This window comes from Parasteatoda tepidariorum, chromosome 7 (genome assembly GCF_982258835.1).
Source record: "Parasteatoda tepidariorum strain Cologne lab strain chromosome 7, Ptep-v5.0, whole genome shotgun sequence".
NCBI lineage: Eukaryota > Metazoa > Arthropoda > Arachnida > Araneae > Theridiidae > Parasteatoda > Parasteatoda tepidariorum.
The window spans coordinates 35,649,825-35,667,076 of record NC_141761.1 but is presented as its reverse complement, the minus strand read 5'-3'; the positions used below and the strand labels follow the sequence as shown (position 1 = coordinate 35,667,076).

The following is a 17,252-nucleotide window of genomic DNA, read 5'->3' as shown; positions in this document are numbered from 1 at the left end:
AAAAGTTAAACATTTCTGAAGATTTAAATTATATTTTAAACGCCTTTTTATGTACATAGGTGAACAAAAATTCTTGTATAGTAAAAACATATTTGTTTCAAGCATCCGTAATTTTAGCCAAAAATTGAGTGTCAAATTTGTTTTTAAATCTTAATTAAATGCTAATCACGGGTTTAATTAAATGTAACACGTGTTTTGGCAAAGTATTTTACCAAAATATTTTGCTTGAATCGAATCTGTTGAAAAATAAAATTTCATGATTAAAGAATAATAGAGTTTAAACTTTTCGTATTCTTTGAGATCAAATAGCTGTTTCCTTTAGCTGAATGCCTGTGACAGTTACCCCTTCGCTCCCCTCTTTTCACACATTTTGACGAATTAGTTCCAGGTTGGTGTAGAACAGTGGTTACCAATTGGTGGCCAGAGAAGCCTTTTTTGTGTGGCCCGCGAGCTGAAATATATTAGTTGTCGGTTTTTTGCAGATAATTTACCTAAGAAATCTATATGGGTTTAAAATACTTTTCCTTCTCTTAAAAAAACCTAATTTCTTCGTTTCTTTGAAATTTAACATACCAACGGTACAAAAAAAAAATTCCACCCAGAAAATATTTATTAGAAAAAAGAAAATATTTATTCAAATACAAAAATAATCGCGCATGTTGCTCTTTTTCATTCCGTTTTTTTTTTTTGTATTTTGTGAATATAATTTAGCACGTGCGTATCAGAAATTTTCTCGAAGAAATTCTTTCAATTAACTTTTTAAAACCACTCATTTTGGACGAAGTTATTTACACTTGTAAATTTTAAAACGCATAAAAGAAGGAATGAATACCATGTTTTATTTAAATTCCTTGAGTTGAATGTCGCATGAGTGGAAAAGAAGAAAAAAATTTGTTTCAGATGCTCGAGAATTTTGCTGCTATAATTCTTAATAAGTTGAAAAAAATCTTAATTTATGACAGAATTAAATTTAAAAGAAAAAAAATCTTGTCACTAAGTTTCTGATTAAGAGAAGATTTAAAATGATACGCAACAAGTATTATTTGTAATGCTTGCTATTTTGTTCTTTAATGTTAAAAAAACTTTGATAAAAATCTCACAGTAATATTTAATGTTCTTTCAAGCATAAAAGAGTCCTATATAAAATTTTGACAAATAAATAAAGCTGCAGCCCAGCATTTGACTGTTGTTTTTAATTGTGGGCTCGACCACATGTAAACCCCTGGTGTAGAAGGAAAAGAGGCAATTTCTAATTTTTATCATTTATATTATCTTCTTGTAGAATATTCAATTTTAAAGCCGTATACTAATTTATAAATGGTTTTATTTGCATATTATCCATTGTTAAGATAATTATGGTTACTAGAATAGTTTTTCGTGAAATTAGACTTTTGAAATTCGTCCTATGCAATCCATATAATAACTAAACTTTTAATAAACCATAACCATATAATAACTAAACTTAACCATATAATAACTAAACTTTTTGTTGGGAATTAAACTTTTTTTGAAGAATATGATGCTAAGTTTGAACGCCTGCTAAAGTTATTCCTTGTACACTCTCCCTTAAAAAAAAAAAAAAAAAAAAAAAAAAAAAAAAAAAAAAAAAAACCCAAGACATAATCTATATTAGTATATCTAAGTTGCTAAGGTACATAATGTAATTAGGATAAAATCTTTACTCTTGCTTATTTTAATTAAAACCTCATTATTATTTGTACCAGTCACTTACAGCTGCTTGGTTGTCCTCCTACACGAACTCATTACTCGGGGTTCCTTATTACTTTCGATAGCATTGCTTTAAATACGTGACACTAGTAATTTAAGTGTGAATGGGAAAAGTAGGAAACGTTAACGGATTCGACACTTTGCAGCTTACTAAGATATTGTACAAACAGACAGAAAATAAGAGGAATAAAAATCGTGTACGAGCTAGCTTTACGGTCCTTAAATCAGCGAACAGTTCATACTAGTACTACACGAAATCATTTATTTCGCAGTGCCACATTGTTGCTTACACGAACTAACCGTTTCGCTGCACCATATTTGTTCTGCTACCTCAGGCAGTTTGGCGGGCCAACTACACATTAACAACTGCCATTGTAGATAATCTAATTTTAATTATGCATTATTCTGATTGATTTTCTTATATTTCAAATGACCCCTGTAGAAATTTAATTTACTACTTTCAATTTATTAAATGTTATATATGCTAATTTATTTACAGTATTGTTATTAGTAATGTTTGTAATTTTTTCCAAGCAAAAATGCCTTGGGCAATGTTTCTCCGCATCCATATAGTATTAGGGAATTGCTACGCGGCTTCACCTTGTAACTTGTCGCTTTGTAGCTTTCCTAACTCGTAATTTAGGAGATGAGAAAAGTACAAATCGGAGCAAATTGTAATAAAAAATTTGTTTTTGTCTGTAACAAAAATAAAATACAAATATCCCAAATCGCTTTTGATTGGCTGAAGTTCGAACCTCAATGGTGACTTGAAGTTCTCCCAGCTTCAGATCGATAAGTACCACTTTGTTTGGGAAATCGATTTATGTTTTTATTTATCAATTTAGGAATGGTAGGATTTTCATTGTCATCCTTTTTTCCCCGATAAATATCTATAAGTAATAATTACTCTATGCATACATAATTTTACTAAAATACTGAATTTTTACTTTGTTCTTTTAATTTGCATTCTGAAAAATCAGAAAGAATTATAAGATTTTTAAAATGCCTTTTCAAAAATGCTGTAGCTTATTAAAAGAAATTACATTAGTAGCACAAATTACATTAGTACTACTAACTTAATTTCGTTAATTGAAACTTAATAACACAATGTAGTTACAATAAATTTTAAAACTTAGAAACTCCTCAAAAAAATTGAAATATCTCATATTATAAAACTTCGTAAAATTTTAAATCGAAATCAATTTTTTAAAACTTCTTCGCATTTTGCTAATTAAAATTTATATGAAAGGAAGTAGATTTAAAGGGCAAAGAAAAAGTTCTAAAATTGTTTATTTCAAAGTTTTATACTATATAAACATAGTAAGAACTTTAATCATATAGTAGATTAAAGTTCTTGCAGAATATAAATATTTTATTAAAAATAAATTTCAAATATTCCTTTTAACATTACAACATTTTTGTGAACATATAACCTAGGCATTATAACATGTTTTATTAACACATAATTATATTAAAAACAAACATCTGCAATCTTTACTATTTTATTTTAATGAAAGGAGTTACGTTTTCCTATTTGTAAACTTTAGCTCTTTCGTTAACAACGATCAATTAATTATCTTTGCTAAGCTCGGGATCGCAAGTAATTATAATAAATTAATAAAATGATGCGAATAAAAAAATAAAAGTTTCTCCCGAAATTTCATAGCAATATTTGCTTCTATCTAGCAGAGTAAAGATTATTGCGATTAGCAAATTAAATAAATTATATTGCTTGTTTTTTTTCCAATCTGGTTTTATTTTGTTTCAATTCCTTAAAACTAAAAAGATTGGCAACAGAAGAATTTATCTACTTTGTTGAAACATTAACACATATGCTACACTTTTACATTTATGTATGAGGGACTTAGGGGCTGTATAATGATAAGCCAAAATTTTCACCAAAGGTTATATTTTTACATCAAATAGTTCCTTATTATTGATTTCAGATAAGCATTTAAGAAATTTATGGATATCCACTAAATTACAAGTCAATACATTGCATTTTTTGTACTACCTAAATAGAAATGGCGGTTTTTTTTTCATCAAAAACACTTTTAAAAATGCTTTTCTCAACAATTTTAATTTATAGCATTGCTCAAAGCCTAACATGAGGCAACATAAATTGACAAATGGTGATAAAAGCCTAACGCGGTACTAATTTTCCTTCAATAGTTCACATTTATTTACGGTGAAGGAAAAGGTTTATCGAGGAAAAAATACTACATCTATGACTATTTTAATGATATATTAATTAAACATTAAAGAAGCAATCAAAAATAAAATAGTTTGAGAACAATTAAGATGTTATCTCCATGTCGCTGATTAGGTTAACATCGTCTAATGAGCAGAAGACAATAACTTGTATCTCAGTATGAGGTGATGTGATGCGAGGGCAACTAGTGGGAAATAGAGGCGTATCCTACAATAAAAGTATTTTTAGTAATAATAATAATAATAATAATAAAAGAAAAACATTCTTTGACGTTTTTACATAAATACATTTTTTAAAATTAAAATTAATGCTTAAATGTTTTTAATTTTTTTATATTATTTAAAAACAAGACATCACCAAAAAATTATCTTTTAAACTCTCTGCCTGCTTTATTTTTTTAAAAGCAAGATGTTGGATATAGTAAATGTTTAAACTAGATAACATAAATTAATTGAAATGCATAATGAAAAGTGAATACTTTTTGTCAGTTCAGTAGGGTGAGTAAGTCGAGTGGTGATTGAAAATCCGCTTGTGTAACAGATGTTTTTAATGTTTATGGAGGAACTAAAGATGCATAATGCAAATAGAAAACTATTCGGTTGTCTAATAATAGTTTTAAATCTGATAATTCAGTAGAAGATTTTTTTTATCAAGTATGTTTAAGATACAAAAGATAGAATTCGGAATTAGAAAATAATCTAGTGCTATTTTTACAAAATATTTTTTTTCTCCGTTAAATGAACTAAACTCGCATTATGAAATTATAAGAAACAATAAAAGCATTATGAAAATATAAAAAATTAAAATAAAGAACAATACTGAACCCAAAGCATTGCCAGTCGTTAATTTTATTCAGAACGATGCAAGTTTGCAGTATAAATTTTTTTTTAATATTTAAATTAGTCATTAAATTTGGGTTTGTTATATTCTACGATGGGCTCGTTTAATTTTGTAAATTCACACAATTTGAAAATTTTTCAAAAATTTGGTATTTCAAAAGTTATAAACTCTTTGGAATTATGCAAAAAAGAAAAAGAAAAAAAAGCTTATTTCTCATAACTTTATACTTTGGATAAAAGATCTCACATTCAGCTCTACATTTTGAAGAATTGTTTATAGATAAAATCTATTTTAAATCAAGATAAAAAAAAATTGAATCTTATTTCTTTTTACAGTACTTATAATTTGAATTTTATCCATTGCTTTTTCTCCGTTGCTCTCAAAATCAGCTCACGAGTTTCAAAGATAGTTAGCTAATAGAATTTAATATCAAACTATTTGTCCAAAAATTTTACAAAAATATTTAAACAAAGAGAAGATAAACATAAAAAAATGTGTTATCCAAGGATTTGAAGAAAACAAAAGTAACAGAAAATTTATTTATTTTACATGAAATAGCAAATAAATTGGGCTATAACTTAATTTCTAATGAAGCGTTACAGATATAAATCTTTTAAATTGCTTAAAATTATTACAATTGTTGAATATATATATATATATATATATATGGGTTATTCTCACGAAAACTGCCATTTTTCAGTTCATAAAATCCCAAAAAAGTAAAGTGAATAAAAAGCTCTGAAACTTTTTATATTAATAGAAATATGTAATGACATTATAAAGAAAGTATATATCCTATAAATTATACTTAATATTTAAATTAATTAATTTTTTAATTAATTAATTTATAATAATTAATAATTAATTTAATAAATAAATAAATTAATTTAATAAATTAATTTATTAATTTATTTTTCAAATTAATTTATAAGTAAATTAATTATTTTCACTATTTAAAAAGTGAGGGAATGATATTTTATTTTAATACATGTTTTTATCTAAGTTACATCTACCTAAAGTTTGAAAATGATAACATACTAAGTATATCATATTTATTATAATTTAGTCTTATATATTTAATAGTTTTTACAGGTTTGGGAAATAAAATTGGCTGGCACGATTGAACAAAAAAAAAATTTAATAATATACTCATCTTGAATCATTCCCTCACTTTAGACACAAGTGAGGGAATGACGAATTCAATAAAATTTAAAAATAACAGTTAGGCCTAATTAATTTCTGAAGTCAATCACATGCAATTATATTCATACAAGAAAGCAACATATAATTATCCACTTTCTCGATGAAGTTGTATTTTATTTTACTCTAAAAAATGACATGAGGGAATGACAAATGTAAAAAATTTTACCTGGTTTGATTCATTCAAATTTATTCCACAGCAAAGCTTCTTTAAGTTGAAGATGGAAACATACTGCAAGTTTGTTCTACGATGCCAGTTGTTAACTGCTAAAGTTTTTATTAAAATATTTTTATTCCAAGAAGATTGCAAGTGATAAGAACATTATTGTGAGGGAATGATGCAAAACACTAGGGACAAAGTTTAAAATAGCGCTGTGTTAATATTTTTTATCAGAAATTAAATTTAAAATTGATTTTCTGAATTCTATATTTCAGTATTCTGAAATAAAAAACACGAATTTGTAAAAAAAAAAATTTTATTTCGGAAACAATTTTTTTCTTTTTTTAAATCAGCAGTGGGGACAAGTGAGGAAATGACATATTGGTATATTTTAATTACCTAAAATAAATAAAAAATAAAAATTGATAATTTTATTTTTATTCTTTTGTTAGCTTGCATTCTGAAGGACACTTTCCCTGAATTTTTTTTTTTTCGTAAGCTGTAAAACAAACATAAAATATACTGGGGACTTAAAAATGACTGTTTTTGTGAGAATGACCCATATATATATATATATATATATATATATATATGTAACATAAAAAGCTTCAATTAATCTTTTTATGTTAGTTTCTCTGCTATAAAACTTCTTCCTAATTAATTATTCTAAACGAAATACTTTCTCACACTTTTAAAAGCCACATCCTGTTCTTAAATCTATTTTTGGCTCAAGTATGCATGTAATTAAGAGCAGGACATTTTTCCCTTTGCTCTTGTGTGGGAAACGTTCGATCTATTTCATAAACCAATAGCAACTACTAAGATTTCCCTCTTTCCCTAAATTAAGACATTTTACGGATTTTACTTTGCAAGATTTTCCCTAACATATAACCAAGGAGCGCAACTTTTCATGTGCACTTTCACTCAATCTCATGACTGCTCTTGTCTAATAATTAATAAATAAATTTTGTACCCTCCTTCCCGACCTATGACCTGTTTTAATCCTTCCACTCGGCAACGACGTTATAAGTCGTCAGGATTGAACGGTCGGGAAGGGGTACAGTTCGTACGGTACATTAAAGATATTTAATATCTCATTTGAAATTAAATAAATCAACTTCGGAAGAGGGTACTTCAAAAATATGGAATAACTTTAAATCATTTATTCAAATGGACATTTGGTAAATAAGCAGTCAAATTCTTCTTCAACTTATGGCAATAATTAATTCATCCTGTATCTTCATCAAAAAAAAAAATAATCTCTTCAATCATCAAACGTTTAGTTTATTATAAATTATACCTACGCACAGTGGAACTAAACGATCATCCGTTTTCCATGTCTATGCTGCATATTTTGTCTACGTTCCTGAGAATACTAGAAAGCTGAGCTTCAATTCCTTCCTTGGACTAAAAAGAAAAACTGCATCGAATTCCTGTTAATTAAAATGTTTTATTGAAACTATCCCTTTGAGAAAGCGTTGATTTTGGCACTCTTAAGTGCTGAGCTGGATCTTATCGTCGATGAATAATTGTTCTCACACCCACGATGGTCTACTTAAATATTCGACATTCAAAAGAAAAATAAGCTTCAATTTCTCCGTCACTATTGGTGTTAATTTACGATTCATCTTAACGAAGAAACAAATTTTTTCCCTAGCAGCTCACGTCTTTGGTTTTGGAATTGTGTTTACGGAATTTCAACGCATTCCCATCTCTGTTGTGGTTTTCAAAATATCTCGGACTAATTCGAACTTTTTCAGGTATCCTTTGAGTTAAAGTTTTTTACATTTCTCATAAATCAATTTCTTAAATGATTATGATTTTAATTTTTTCCCATATTTGATGTTTCAAAGTGAAACTACTTTTTATATATTGATAATATTTACTGTTGAAATTTTTATTTCTTTAAATTTTTATTTTCAGTTAATTGATTTATTTGATTGAAAAGTGTTTCGAGAAATTATTTTCATATTGTTTTATGTGTTACAGCTTCTATGATTTTTTGAGTAGTAGAAATTATATTTTTGTTTTACAGTGATTAGGATTTAAATGAAGATGCCATTTAAATTTTTTTTTCTCTTCGTAGTGCAACTGCAGTAATTATTGAAATTTAATTTAGATATGTGAATGCAATTACGGTGTTGCAAAAATTAAATCAATAAATGTTAAAACTAATGCAAATAGTTTGGAAAAATGAATAAAATACTTGTTAGAATTTAAATTGAAGTACAACCAGACATTAATGCTTTAGTTTAACGTTGGTAAATAGTTCATAGCTCAGTTCTAGCTCAGACATTTCCATAGACAAACAACATAAAGATAGGAAAATGATCAAACAAAAATTGAAAAGTATTAGTAACCAAATTCACTTCAAAAACACGTAAGAAATAGAAATGAAAATATTTGAATCCCCTAACAATAGTGACAAATTAAATTATCAATTAAGATCTCTGCACGAAAAATTACTTTAAAAAAATATCCAAACTAAAATTTTGAAAAGAAAAAAAAATATATTTATGTCCAAGAAAAAAGAAAGAAAGAAAGATAGAAATGAAAAAAAAAAAAAAAGGTAATTTGCAAAATAACCAAACTTGCACTTCAGATTAAAAATAAGGAAAATAGCTAGATCAGTCAAAAATAAATAAACTGATTTACCTTAATACCATATTAAATTTGAAAGTTTGTTTTGGATTTCAATTAGCGATTGTGTTAAACAGGTTGTAATGCAAAATCTGAAAAGACTGATCACCTTTTCTGATTATAAAAGCAATTTGTCTTTACATATTTCCTGAAATCCGGGTTAAAAATTGCAATAAAAATACCAAGAAAGTAAATAAAAGTACAAATAAATAAGAATAAAGAAAGTAGAAAGTAAAATAAGAGAGAAAAAGAAAAGAAAGTGGAAAGAAAAATAAAAGAGAAAAGGAGAAGAAAAAATGTTTAGAAGGTAAATTTTTGGACATAAAAAAAAATAATAACAATTCAAATAGCAAAATTTAAAATTGTCTTGTGTTTTCTAATATTCTTGAGACTAAATATGATAATGGTGCGTAACATTGTCAAAATTATGTTGACAGAATTGTGCAAATCCAGGAAAATTAATTAATTCCTAACTTCAGGTGATTTTGAAAAAAAAAAAAATTCCAAATATTTTGCTATTAAAGTGACAAAAAATGAAAGGTTAATAATAAATAAAGTGAAATAAAAACAATACTGAAGTCTTGGACTTCAGAATAACAACCACTGCGTCATTTTTTTAAAAATTTTTTTCAAACAAGGTAAACAATACTCAAGTCTAATTCCAGATTGAAATTTTTCCTGTAAAAATGTTTTTTGTGTTTTACATTTTAAATTACACATTTTTAACAAATGTTTATAAATTTTTTTATCATGATTGAAGAGTTAACGTTGAAGAGTTTTTATGAAGAATACTTCTTATAGTGAAAAAGCTGTGTTGTGATTTTTAAACAAAAGATTTTTGAAACTGAAAAAACTGTTAAGTAAAAAAAAAAAAAAACTGTTGAAAATGAAAATTTTAAAATTGCTGATAATGCTACTACAGATTTTTGATTGTTTTAAATTTTTTACAATGAGAACATATGTAAATGTTTTATAATTTATATTACTTTTATATATTGTTACCATTACAAATTTGGTTATTTTAATTGTGCTTCTACCAAAGGGAAGATTTTGCAAATGGGTAATTTTTAAATTTTGGGATTCTAACTAAACATTTTTGGCGAGGGGGGATGTAACATAAAAAGCTTCAATTAATCTTTTTATGTTAGTTTCTCTGCTATAAAACTTCTTCCTAATTAATTATTCTAAACGAAATACTTTCTCACACTTTTAAAAGCCACATCCTGTTCTTAAATCTATTTTTGGCTCAAGTATGCATGTAATTAAGAGCAGGACATTTTTCCCTTTGCTCTTGTGTGGGAAACGTTCGATCTATTTCATAAACCAATAGCAACTACTAAGATTTCCCTCTTTCCCTAAATTAAGACATTTTACGGATTTTACTTTGCAAGATTTTCCCTAACATATAACCAAGGAGCGCAACTTTTCATGTGCACTTTCACTCAATCTCATGACTGCTCTTGTCTAATAATTAATAAATAAATTTTGTACCCTCCTTCCCGACCTATGACCTGTTTTAATCCTTCCACTCGGCAACGACGTTATATATATATATATATATATATATATATATATATATATATATATATATATATATATATATATATATATATATATATATATATATATATATATATATATATATATATATAAAATGTTAAATCTGGTGCTTTCAATGATTTTTTTTAGTTGTATTTTGGCACATAAAAAAGAATAAAACAATCTGATAATGTTAGTGAATAATTAATATTTTCAGAACATGTGTATTCTCAGAAAGTAAAGTAATTCTCGAATTTTCTTAAAGAATCGTATGAATTATATAGTTTGTAATTACAGTATTGCCTCGAACGACCACTTATATTTTGGTATATTTTTTATTTTTTTAACTCTTATGTATAGAATAACTGATGTCCTTATCAGACTTTGAATTAAATGAAATTGTTACGGAGACGGCTTGACAACAATCATTTTAACAAAAGTCACATTTTTCTGCCTTCAAAATATTTTTTTAAAAAGAATTAAGATAGTTTTTTTAATTGGTAAAGGCAAATTTATGTCAATTAATTTGAATGGAAAATTAGAAAAAAAAATAGACAGTGATCTCGTTGTTTTCCGTTTGCTCACATTAAATAAACTCACACTAAAATATGCCATGTTAAGGTCTATTTTAATAAGTCAGACATGAAGTTATTAAAATTTAAAGGAGGAAAAAAAAATGGAATTGAAATCATTATATAAACAAGGAGAGAGAAAATATAGACCTAAAAATTTAGTATTTAGTTCATAGTGTTTGATAATTTTTTAAATGAATTAAATAAAATTCGTTAAAAAGATAAGTTCCACGAAGTTTACAAATGAGAAAGAGAGATGAAAATATAACTGTCTCCCTGCCCCTTTTGAAAATTCGAGTGTGAATAGGACAAATTGAAAATGGAAATACGGATAAAAGCTCATACCTTCGACAATTTTAATAATAAAAAATGGTTTTATTCATTGGTGCATAAAATTTTGGCATTTGGTATCAAATCAAAATGTCGTTATTGTAATCACTAATTATCATCAAATTTGACAGGTGCATATAATTTTGGTGGGGATGGGTTTAATAATTTTCATACTAGTGATGGGTATTTTTTCAGAAAAATATTAGACAGAATTTTTGCGAAATCAAACATGACTAACTAGGGAAAAACGTAGCCCGAATATTAAAAAATTATGTTTAATCGATTGAGTTTGATTTTAGAAAAAATATTTAATTTTGAATACCAGAAAAATGAAATTTTTTTAAAACAATATACACTGATGGTTAAGTACATTTCGTTACACCAAACCGTTACCCTGGTTATTTGAAGTCATTAAATTTTGTTACAATTCCATTTGATCGATTAAAATAATGGAGCGTGATGCTAGAGTAGTTTTTCACGCGTCAATAACGGCGCCAAGTAGTCGGATCGATATCGCCAACAGTAAAAGAAACATACGCCAAACCATAAAGGGGTTTCCCTATTGGTCTTCCATTGGGGAGGGGAAAGAAATGGGGAAGAATTTATAATGAAGGGGAAAACTCGTCTGGAGTGACTGTCTCTTGCCTTAGTCATGACTGCATCGAATTAAAAAGGGGCAGAAATAGGGAGAGTACATTGATGGGTGTCGTAAATTCTAAATTAATGTGATATTCCCTGATCAAGGCATCAGCAGTGTGTCAAAGATAGAAAAGGAAAAACCCAGGGAAATCTGGAGTGTTTATTTCTAGCTGCTTTTTGAGAAATACAATATCTTAATTTTGTTGTATTAATATTTTCTTTCTATCATGAGTAATAGTAATTTTTTAATTAAATTTAAAACTTTCGATGTTACTATTGTTAACCCTATTTATTTTTATTAACTCGCTTTCCGGTTTCTGATGAAGATTTTTTGGAATCAAAATTTTGACATCTTTCCGACTAGCTTGAACATTCAAAACTCAACTCGATCCTTTTGACATACAAGTTTCAATTCATTCCTGATTGCTACAAGCTGACTTATCGTGATATTAGCACCAAAAAAAGATTTTATCGTCAATCGAGTTTCAAACATTTTTCCTACTAACTAGAGCACTGATATTCTAACTGGCGCTTTGCGATGGATGGCATCGCAAATATCAATAATTTTGTGATCCCTGCAAGTGAAATTTATCGCCATACATAATCTATCGCCAATCATAATTCTGCTCAATTTCATGATAGGTTGGATTAATTAAATCTCAACTAGATCTCTTTAATTATAACTATATACAAACCTCAACTTGTATTCTTTCCATTGCCTGATGACAATACAAGTTACGATTGTTTTCGAAATGCTTAAAGAAACATTTTCACCATTTTGTCGCCAGTAGAAAATTTTGACCTCTTTTCATGTAAACTAACAGCAGTATAACTAAAAGAACAAAAAATGATGAAAGTGAATAAAAATTATAAACGCTATGTTTTTCAAAGCACTTGAAAGGAAAAATTCTGTTTTTTTTCTTTTTTTTCCAGACCCAAAATGAAAAATGGTGAATGTACTATTTTTGTAATAAATCTCAACCACCACCGAAAACTCCCTTTCGAAAGTTATAGTTTTAGTTATGACTAAAGTAGAATTCTTTCTTTTTTGTTGTTAAGTCGAGTTGAATAATGTGGATTTTAATTTATTATAATATACATTATTATGAGGACACGAAACTTTAATCTGCAAATTTAAAAACGCTATAAATTTTTTTTATTCATTTATTATTATTATTATTTTTTTTGCTAATCTAAATCTAAACTGCAAATCGAAAACGATTAAGGAGTATGTCAGAGTGGGTTGAAAGGAGGTGATCATTCTTTCGAAATACTTATTTTTAAAACACTAAACATGCGTGTAAATTTTATTTTAAAGTTCTTAACGTAATCAAATAGAATTATGCAACATAAAAAGAAAAATCGATGATTAATTTTTTTTTCTTCGTATGCTTGCGTTTTTGTTGGTGGAAGCTTTTCAAAGTAAAAAAAAAAATTCTTCTAGAATTGTTTTAGATAATTAAAATTAACTCACCAAAGTAAATGAAAAAATAGAAGAAGAAATGCACAAACAAGAAACTAACAGTAGAGAAATATGTAAATATAGAAGAAGTAAATAAATAAATACATCACAAACAAATAAATAAGTATGAAAGGAAGTGTCAGAACGTAACATTTAACGGCGAATCTATAGTTTTCGGTTTATCTGGAATAAATAGATTAAAAGTAGGTAGTAGATAAAATTAATCAATATTGATTGATATAAATAGCAAAACTTCCGACTTACTCTAAGTTTGAGTTTAGTCCTCATCTACTAGGAATGAAAATAAAATGTCTAAAACCACTGACATTTGTTTCAAGTTTATTGTTTCCGTAATCGTTCCCCTGAGGAGATTTGAAGTGCATCTGAAAAAAAAAAAAAAAAAAGATTTAATTGTTTAAATAAGAGTATTTTTTTTTTTTTTGTTTTCATTATTAAAATTGTGTTTGTTTTATTTTTGCTATTCGAGAAAAAAATTGATAAGAAAATATTACATAATCGGAAAGAAAAATATCTGCTTGCTGTTTTTTAAGTGTTGATTTCATCTGTTTTACATAAGTCTGGTGGTTTTTACATAGAATGCTGTTCTTTCTTTATTGGAACACTGGAACAACGTTACAACACGTTTATTACTTAAACCACTCTTCATAAGAATACAAATTTATTGAATTTTTATACAATTTAAAAGTTTCAAGTAATGTCAGAAATCTAATATTGTATATAGTATACATCAAAAGTATAATACTTCAAGGAAAAAAAAAGATTCAGGTTGTTTATTACTGATTTCACAGTAGCAAGAATATTAATTGAACAAGAGAACTAATCTTTCAACTTCAGGAAAAGAAACTGTTTTGAGCCTGTTTTTCTGTTTATTTTTCTCCACCATGCTTCGGCGTGGGATTATCTGTTACTGTTGACGGAATGATGAGCATTGGACCAGTGCAAGAATATAGCGACTGAAACAATGAGACCAAATTTAAACTAAAGGTTTTCAATTCAAAAATGAATTTTTTTTAAAGAAAATATTGGTTCCTTGCCACTGTTAGAAAAAATAAAGGGATGATTTATTAAAAACAAAGAAGCTATTTTAGGGTAGTCCGCAAACTCTCCGGATCTTAAATGATTAAGAATTTGCGAATACCATTAAACCAAGACTCAAAAATGCACTAAAGAAATCAAACATAGCCTCATATGTTCACTGATTTAATTATGATACAGAGAGGAATAAATTGTTGAAAACTAGCAGATTCAGTTTGAATCTAATCCAAAACTAGGGAAATTGGTTTTGTAATCAAAGAAAGAGCATATTAATATTAATTAAAAATAAAATTTCTTAATTTTCATACTAAAATGTTGTTTTCCAAAATATCTGCATGATACAGCTAACGCTTGCTACTGTATTATGTATATTCACAGGACGCAACATGATTTTACTCACACGAGTTTCACATTATTTTTAACATGAGAGTCACGATGTTACTCCCATAACATTACTAGCTCAGTATGATATTACTCACATTACTACTGCAGAATATTAACGTCAAAAATTAAAGCATTCAATTAATTTAAGTAGCAGTAAATATACTTTTAAAGTGTGTGCGTTCTTTGAATCGTGTGTAAATACAAATGAAGAAAAGTTATAAGCCACATTTTTTCCTCAAAAGATGGATTTTTAGCAAACTGTTCCGTAGTATTTTTTCCTAATCGATAGCCGGTACTTTACTTCCAGCAAATAATAGCAAAATATACAGAAAATTTTTTATTGCTTATCAAGGGGTCTATCTCCATAAACAGTTTTAAAAGACGTTTTACGGAGTTTTTTAAAAATGTGGCTTATCATTTAACTGTCTCAAGCCCTTCAGATATATTTAAATATTTTAGGAAGATAAAGATATTTATTTTAAGTTTTAAAATTTTATCCTAACATACGCCCATTTATCTTATTTGTCACTTGGTTGAAATTTTTTTTATGTGTGTTATAACTGATATAACAGAACTTCTTTTTGACCGGCAGGAATTTTAAAATTATTTTGCTCCTGTAAATCAGTAACGATTACTTTAATTTGTTTTAAATTTTAATTTAAAAAAAAAGATTAAAAAAAACAAACAAGTTGTTTCATAAAAGTATCTAATTATTAGCTCGTAAAGAGGATCATTTACAATTCTAACTATTATTTTAAACTTGGAATATACAAGCTTGCATCGTATGTTGAGATATTCTCATATATTGTTTGTAACACTATACAATGAAAGCTTCAATCATTATACTGTTGTAAAATATAGATAAGGGATCGACTTGTAAAATTTTTCAAAGACATTAAGGAAAAGAAGTTCTGCCCACTTAAAAATATTGCACATTTTCAAAAAAATATTTACGGAATGATCTCGAAAAAAATATTAATTTAAAAATGTTAGGTTTAAAACATAAAAAAAAAAAGAAACATTTTAAAGAAAAATACGAATTTGTAAAAGTATTATACAAAAAAAAAAAAAAAAACTAATTTATTTAAAAGAATACGTACTTAACTATTTGTTTAAGAGAGTTAAGAGAAAAGCGATGGCGCAGCGATAGAAATTCCCTATCATAAAGGGAAAATTTTTCCCTGTTGAAGCGATCGACAAAAGAACACCAAGATCCCTTATGGGGGTGTGTAGGAGAGGGGAGTTGAGGGAGAAGAGGGTATCTGCTCCTGTAACATCGCCGGGTCTTTAGGCAAGGGAAGCCCGTCCGCGTTTAGAGCACTCTCTACATTTCTCAGTCTGCTTTGGTTTTTGCCTGCGTTTTTTAAGTTCATCGTTCATTTCTGATTAGTTCGTGAAATAAATTATTACGACAAACTAACTGTATATATTCTTACAATATATACATTCCGATTTAGTACTAGGAGTTCTATTTTTAACATTAATTTCTTCTTGGTTAAGACGCTAAAGTGTTGAGTTGAATAGCAGTTTTAAAGCCTAACGAAATATTCCGGAAAAAGAGTTAAATATATAAATAAAATTTAAAAAAAAAGCAACTACTCTTCAAGTCTTCCAAGAACTTCGCATCTTTGGCGTCATTTGTTCTAGTGTCACCATCATCTTCGACATTTCCAGTTTTGTGTCATCAGCGTTGCTGCTCAAGTCGCAAAAACGGAGTTAGACGACCAGTTAGAAGATTCAGGTACGTACGAGGGATGAAAGGATGCTTGGGATGAATAAGGGATGCGGATGATGGGGAGATTGAATCAATATGGCGGCCGTTGTCTGACGGCTTGGTTGGGTGCCATTTCGTTTCATACCGGCTTTGCCTGCGTAAAATGATTTATCGTGATAGCGATCAAATTTTTTTAAAGATGTTTGTAAATGATGTGACAGTCCTTTTTTCTTCGAAAGCGTGATTTTTTCTTAGCGAAACATATTGTTGTTTTTCAGCTATTTGATTAAAATATGCTTTAAAATAAATTAACGGAATTACTCTGCGTTTTGAAAAAAAGCTTTTTATTATTAATGTAGTTGTTTATTTTAAGTTTTTTATATTTGGAACAATTCATAAATTTTTTATTTCTTAGACTTAAATTTTATTAAAAGTGTTTAAAAGTAAAAGTAAATAATAAAGGTTCAAACTGTGTTTGGAATATTTAGTTATTAAAAAATTCCTTTATAATGACGTGAAATTTTTACACATTTGCATAATATATTGCACAAAATTTAGTTAATATAAAAAATTAAAGTGTTTAAAAATAAATAAATATCTACGTACATATAGTAAAATAGTTCGAATTTTTTACTAAAATTGTTTTATTGTATTGAAATATTTTTCGTAAATATAGGATCATTGTTTATAATAGTTGATAATACTTATAATAATCATTAATTATAAAATCCAATAGTTTTTATTTTTATGCATCCTAAAGATAGCATTGCTGATGC

At 27.2% G+C, this 17,252-nt stretch overlaps 1 protein-coding gene and 1 long non-coding RNA gene across 17 annotated transcripts in view; one reads left to right on the top strand and one right to left on the bottom strand.

Moving 5' to 3' along the window:
- Nucleotides 1-3,139: 3,139 nt before the first annotated feature.
- Nucleotides 3,140-13,705, bottom strand: LOC107436217 (uncharacterized). 2 transcript variants are annotated; one of them, XR_015435757.1, is made up of 4 exons: nt 13,587-13,705; nt 12,556-12,692; nt 6,150-6,247; nt 3,140-4,147 (listed from the first exon to the last, which is right to left on the bottom strand). It is a non-coding gene; the product is annotated as an uncharacterized LOC107436217 (long non-coding RNA). The 2 variants fall into 2 exon arrangements; XR_001583090.4 differs by lacking the exon at nt 6,150-6,247.
- Nucleotides 13,706-15,964: 2,259 nt separating this feature from the next.
- The window catches only part of LOC107436216 (ELAV-like protein 2), a 60,069-nt gene continuing 58,781 nt past the window's right edge, over nt 15,965-17,252 (top strand). For 3 of the 15 annotated variants that reach the window (XM_071183618.2, XM_071183606.2, XM_071183604.2), the window contains exon 1: nt 15,983-16,503. The gene's annotated coding sequence lies outside the window, so the exon portion shown is untranslated. Of the gene's footprint in view, nt 16,504-17,252 lie in introns of all 15 variants that reach the window. The other 12 variants (XM_071183615.2, XM_071183611.2, XM_071183596.2 and 9 more) reach the window with 9 other exon arrangements.